This window comes from Clarias gariepinus, chromosome 3, assembly GCF_024256425.1.
Source record: "Clarias gariepinus isolate MV-2021 ecotype Netherlands chromosome 3, CGAR_prim_01v2, whole genome shotgun sequence".
NCBI classification, from domain to species: domain Eukaryota; kingdom Metazoa; phylum Chordata; class Actinopteri; order Siluriformes; family Clariidae; genus Clarias; species Clarias gariepinus.
This window is the reverse complement of record NC_071102.1, coordinates 24,940,465-24,946,692: the sequence shown is the minus strand read 5'-3', so window position 1 is coordinate 24,946,692 and position 6,228 is coordinate 24,940,465.

The window sequence follows — 6,228 nt, the reverse complement described above, 5'->3', positions numbered from 1 at the left end:
TTTCACGTACAGTTGTCATTATCTTTCTTATTTGCAGTTATATGTTGTAATCTTCTCCTTAACATTTCTTCTTCTCTCTCTTGAAGTTGACATGTCACTACCAAACTGCACATCTACATTTTACGGCATTTCGCAGACGCCCTTATTAAGAGCGACTTACATTTTATCTCATTATACATGCAAGCATTTAAGGGGTTAGGGGTTGCTCAAGCTCAACAGTGGCAAATTGGTGGGGGTGAAGTTTGAAGCCTTGAACCTTTTGATCAGTAGACCAACACGTTAACCATGAGCTAGCTGCTCTTCTAGAAAAAAATCAACACATTCTAACCAGCTAGATCGAACAATTCTATGGTGTAAATATTATTGTAAAAGCTAGTAGTAGTCTAATAGAATAGAATAGAATAGAATAGAATAGTCTTTATTTTCATTGCAACAAGTACAACGAAATTAAAGTGCCATCCTTCTGTGCAAAATAACAAATAACGGTCAACCTTTACAAATTATTGAACAAATTATAAATTTTTTTAAAAAGCATGTGATTTGAGGCTGAGAATTGGATTTTTCTATATCATCCCTGGGGTGCAGCACTGTGCGCTCCGAACCCTACGACTTTTGTTCTTAGAGTGAATAATTAGTTTTTTAAATATTTGGGCTCATGTGATTAGACCATTCTCAACGAGTCTTATTAACGGTCAGCAGATTGTTAGTTAATGTATTTAATAGTGATTGACGTGGAAGCCAGCTACATATGAGAGAAAATTCTGTAATTTCATTGCTAAAATACCCCTTCGCAAGGCATTCGGACAAAGAAAGAAAAAAGCTATAGATCTTGGATCAGATTAACCTGATCTTCTATGGCTATTTATGGCTATTTACAGGCGATTATTAATAGTTTAATTTTAATTTGCGCCCCCCCCAAAAAAAAAAAAAAAAATCTTTTCACTACCCCACACACACACACATACACACAGAGCATATTTAGCTATTGCACAATCAACCATGGTAAAATAATTTTTTGCATTGATGCTGCAAACTAAATAACAAGCTAAAAGACCCTGAAATATTTAAGGAGATTAAGGAGAGGTGAATTGTTTCCCTAGAACTCACATTGTTTTCCGACAATATTACTCCAATTTGCTCCCCTTTATCATAAGAGTGACCTTGAAGTAAAAAACACAACATTTCTGAAAAACAAAAACATTTTGCAAAACACAATTAAATTTCCCAAAACACAAAAACATTTCACAAAACATAAAAAAATGATCACAAAACACAAAAAAACGTTTAATGAATGTATGAATGTTGTCCACTCCTTTCCTGTCATTTTAAAATACAATAGTGTTTTGTGAAACGTGGCGGTGTTTTGTGAAAGGTTGTGGTGTTTTGTTGATTGTGGTTGTGTTTTGTTAAATGACCTCAAGATGCACTGTACAAGCATCTATTTTAATGTCTGGTAATTTTTGCTAGTCCTGGCTCATTAAAGCACAAAGATAGATGAGCAGATAGTGATTTCCACCAAGTTTTTTATCCAATGACAGGCTGGCAAAGAAAGGCAGTTCATGTTAAAAAGAAAACATGTTAGTCATTAATTTTAATATTAGTATGTTTTTGTTGGTCAGTTAGTTAATTTTTTTTCTGGGGTCGACTCAGGAACCATGACCAACCAAACCTTGTTTGGCTACAAACTATATTAATAGACATAGACAGCTGGGAAACCATTTTTATAGATTGACCTTGACACTTGAAGAATCAGAATGAGGTAACGTCTTTAGCTCAGTTCTTACATACTTTTTAAGGGATAGAAACTCTGAACAGTTTATCATTTTAAATGTTAACAACCTGAGATTGCATCATACTATTTATGAATATTTACCCCGAAATAACTTTTTTTAACAGGTGAACCTTTTATTGTAAAAGCTGCATGGATTTACTGCCTTGCTGTTGTTTCCATGGCCACCTGGAAACAATAAACATTTTTTTCCACTTAACAATATTGTTTTGATTACCAGTACCATTACTGAATTTTGGGACAATTTGTGGGTGCCAAGTGTACAAACTTAAATCATATGGGGAGAAACCATGCAGATCATTCTCTGATCGAATGCAATCACCAGTATGTCTCGGGGAAAATACAGCATAGCAGCCCTCATGTGCAGTGTAGTGATTATCTCAAAGCGTTTTTTTTTTTTTTTTTTTTGTCTCTCAACAAATGTTGTCTTTGGGTAAAAATCTATCATTAAGTTAGTTTCAATCCAAAATGTCTTCAAACAAACTGCAACCTCTCTCCGCTTTCACTAAAACAACACAATTTGTTTGGTTCTTTAAAATACACTCAGTGTGTGTCGGGCTTGATGGTTTTCCCTATGATGATGTAATCGACATGAGTGACAGATTAAAGAAAAATATATATAAAATGACTCAGTAAAATGGCAAGTACAATCTGTCACCAGAACAGCTTTAATATGTCTTGGTATCGATCCAAGTCTCTGGAATTGTACTGAAGTGATAAACAGCCTTCTTCCTAAATATATTCACTAAACTGGTTTTGTAGAGATGATGCTGCTGTAAAGCATTGTCTAACATGTCAGTCCAAAATCTCCAACAGGAGTACAACTGAGATGTGATCTAGAGCGTGCAAAGCCCGTAGTATATGATTTAAATGATTTTTCATTCTCATCAATCCATTCACTGAGCCCTCATGCCCTGTGGATCAGGACACGGTCATCCTGGACAAAATGTCATCTTCTCAGGATCAAAATGTTTCATCGTAGGATAAAGGAGATCAGATAAAGGAATTCCGTATTGATTTTTTAGTGACTTTTTTCCTCTAAGGGGACATGTGGAAATAACATGAGGAACATGCCTTCCAAGCATAATAGAGCCTTAGATTTTGTGGTGTTGTTTATGTCTATTGTATATCTGGAGGCCAGGTGGCTTAAGGGTTAGCACTGTTGCCTCGCACCTCCAGGTTCTGGGTTCAGTTCCCGCCTCGGGTCTGTGTGCATAGAGTTTGCATGTTCTCGCCGTGCTTGGTGGGTTTCCTTCCTAGTCCAAAGACATGCAGATTAGGCTAATTGGTGTTGCCAAATTGCCCATAGTGTGTGAATAAGTATGTGTGTGCCCTAAGTCTCCTGGGATAGGATCCAGGCCCCTGCAACCCTGTATACAGGATAAAGCAATATGGACGAATATATACAGTGTGTGTGTGTGTTTGTATATATATATATATATCACACACATTGTTTTAGGGGTGGGGGCAATTTGTGAAATTTACACCATATTGAATAAGTGAATAATGCAAGGGCTGAGACTCTGTGGAACACAACACACACAATGTTCAGTTTAGTGTTATTCTGTTCCTCATACTGCCTTGAGGGATGTTTCCCTGCACATGTTATTGTAGTACTCTCTCTCTCTCCCCCTCTCTCACACACACACATAAACACACACACACTCACACAGTAAAGACAGTCCCACAAGCCTTGAAAGCACTGTTCTCCTGAGATTTTCCTATGAAATAGAGTGTTTGCGTTTCGGCTTAGACTTAGATTGCTGCATATATGATCATAGTACCACTATGCTTGCACTGAACACTTATCTCGTGTCACTCATCTCACATATATGCTGTGAAAAAAAGATTCGCAAGAAGAAATGCAAAAAAGACTTGCATTTGATGTTTTGCAAGACAAGAGGAAAGTGAAGTAAATGCTGAGATGGTAGTCACAGCTGAGGGACTTCAGCCTCATCACTTGGAGAGTTAACACGTTGCTGGGTAATCCCTATCTGTTCTCCCTGCTGTCTTCTGAGACTCGGCTCCTGACGTAAAACAGCTCATCCAGTCTAATGGTCCCAAACCCTCAGTATATTGTATTTTGATCTTCAGGCACATTTGATGGCAAAATTGGATTTTAATGGTAATGGCAACGTAGAATCCGCAGAGGGATTGTGGGATGTAAATAGATTTTGTAATAGGAAAGGGGTTATTAGTTAAGTTTAGATTAACCATTTAAGTATAAACATAATGAAAGTGAAGAAAGGCTTTTCAGATACTGCTCATCTGATACTGTGATTAGACTGTCTCTTTGTCTATTTAAAGCCAAGTAAGTTAATCATCGGCCTCAGATTTTTATCAAAATGTATTTATATTGCGGTCTTCTACAGCAAGAGAATATTGCTGTCCTCTCAGACTATAAATTGCTCTTTCAATAATATCAAAAGTGCTAGGATGTGTTTCACTGGGCGATGCAGTACAGCCTGGCACGTAAAGTTATGATGAAAATGTAACTGTGCAGAAAACAGCATAAATCACTTATGCATACACTACAACATTTATACGCTCACAACAAAACAAAGTAATAAACCTCTTATTTTTGTTGGGTTGATGCCCTTAAGCATACTCATTTTGTACCTTTAGTACACAGCAAATTCCATAGTGTTAAATTAATACCCAGCAGTGTTTATTTGAGTCCATTTAGACCCAAATAAGCTTGAAAGTGTTAAATCAACAAAGGAATCTTTTGCATGGAAATAATGTACCATTACTGTACCTTAAATAATTTGTAAAGGTTCACTATATTCACATTTTCAGATGGGAAATACAAATTAGAGGCATAACAGGTGTATCTGGGGCATCTGTTACTGGTGATGCACTTTTAATGCATCACATCTGGAATGCATGAAGAACACGAGACAGATGGCGTTTTTCCTCAAACTACAGAATGTTGAGCCTTAAATATTAAACATATTTTATTTTAACTATTACATTTCCATATTTGATACTGAAGTGAGCAAGACTGGAATGTAAGTAGATTGATATGGGCAAGATTTTACACACAGGATAATCACAGGATAATTTATTAATTCATTCATTGATCTTCTATACCATTTATTCTGTCAACAGGGTCATGGAGAATATCCCACGATACCAATCCATTACAGGGCACCCACACTACAGTATGAGCAATTTGGGAACGCCAAATAAACCAATCTGCCTGTCTTTGGATTGTGAGAGGAAACCCACTAAGCAAACACAATGCACACAGACCTAAGGCAGTAATCGAACCCTCGACACGATACCCCATGTCACCATTATCACATGATAATCTGGAACAATCATCATTTAAAACCAATCTCATCTAAGGATAATTTTCACAATCATCAAGAGGTCAAAACCAGTTCAATTATTTTTTGGCTTAGATATTAAATATCTAAGGTTGGTGGATACTTTACCTTCACAGCCTTATGTCCTTACTGCTATTAACACCGTAAATTTAAAGTCCTCCTTTACAGTGATAATAGCCTCCACTATTCTGAAAAATCTTAACAATATATTTTTAGAAGCGTAGATGTGGGGATTTGGGTTTATTCAGCAACATGAGCATTAGTGATGGCAGACAAAGTGATAGTATGAGAGGAGGCCTGGCACATAGCTGACGTTCCAGTGTTTACTGGGGTTGAGGTCATGGGGCTAAGAAGGCCATTAAAGATCTTTTACTTATACCTTGTCACACCATCTCTTCATGGAGCTTGCTTTCTGCACAGGAACAGCCTGGGTGTCACAGGCGGAGATAGCCAGCCCCGACTTCAGCATTAGAGCACTCACAGAGGGGTGAGTGGGTGACGACTTGGCGGCATAGTCGTTCAGCCAAAGCTAACGCTAAGGCTAGCCCACCTAAGCACACCTCCTCTGCGCTTCACGTGTCCAACAGGTTTGCTCTCCTTAGTGATGCACCCTCTGAAACCTGAAAGAGCTCTTGTTATAGGAGACTCTATATTGAGGCATGTGAAATTAGCTAGACCTTTAGGGGCCAGCAGCTGTGGTTAGGTGTATCCCGGGAGCCAAAGCACCGGACATAGCAGGTAATCTTAGGGCTATAGGACACCAAAGGTTCTCTAAGATAGTGGTACATGCTGAAGACTGTGTCTGTTCCTTGACCTAAGCAAAAATACTCAAAGTCTGTTTTAAAAATGTAATTAATATGGAGACAAAAAATTCAAAACACACTAAATGCGCAGCCGGCACCTCTTATCTGAAGCTAGGACTGGTAAATATTAGATCTCTCGTGTCTAGAGCAGTTATTGTTAATGAAACTATCACAGACCAGGAGTTTGATACATTATGTTTAACAGAAACCTGGATTAAACAGGACGAGTATGTAGCTCTAAATGAAGTTAGTCCTCCTAGATACAGCTACATACACCAGCCTCGGTTAACTGGTAGAGGAGGAG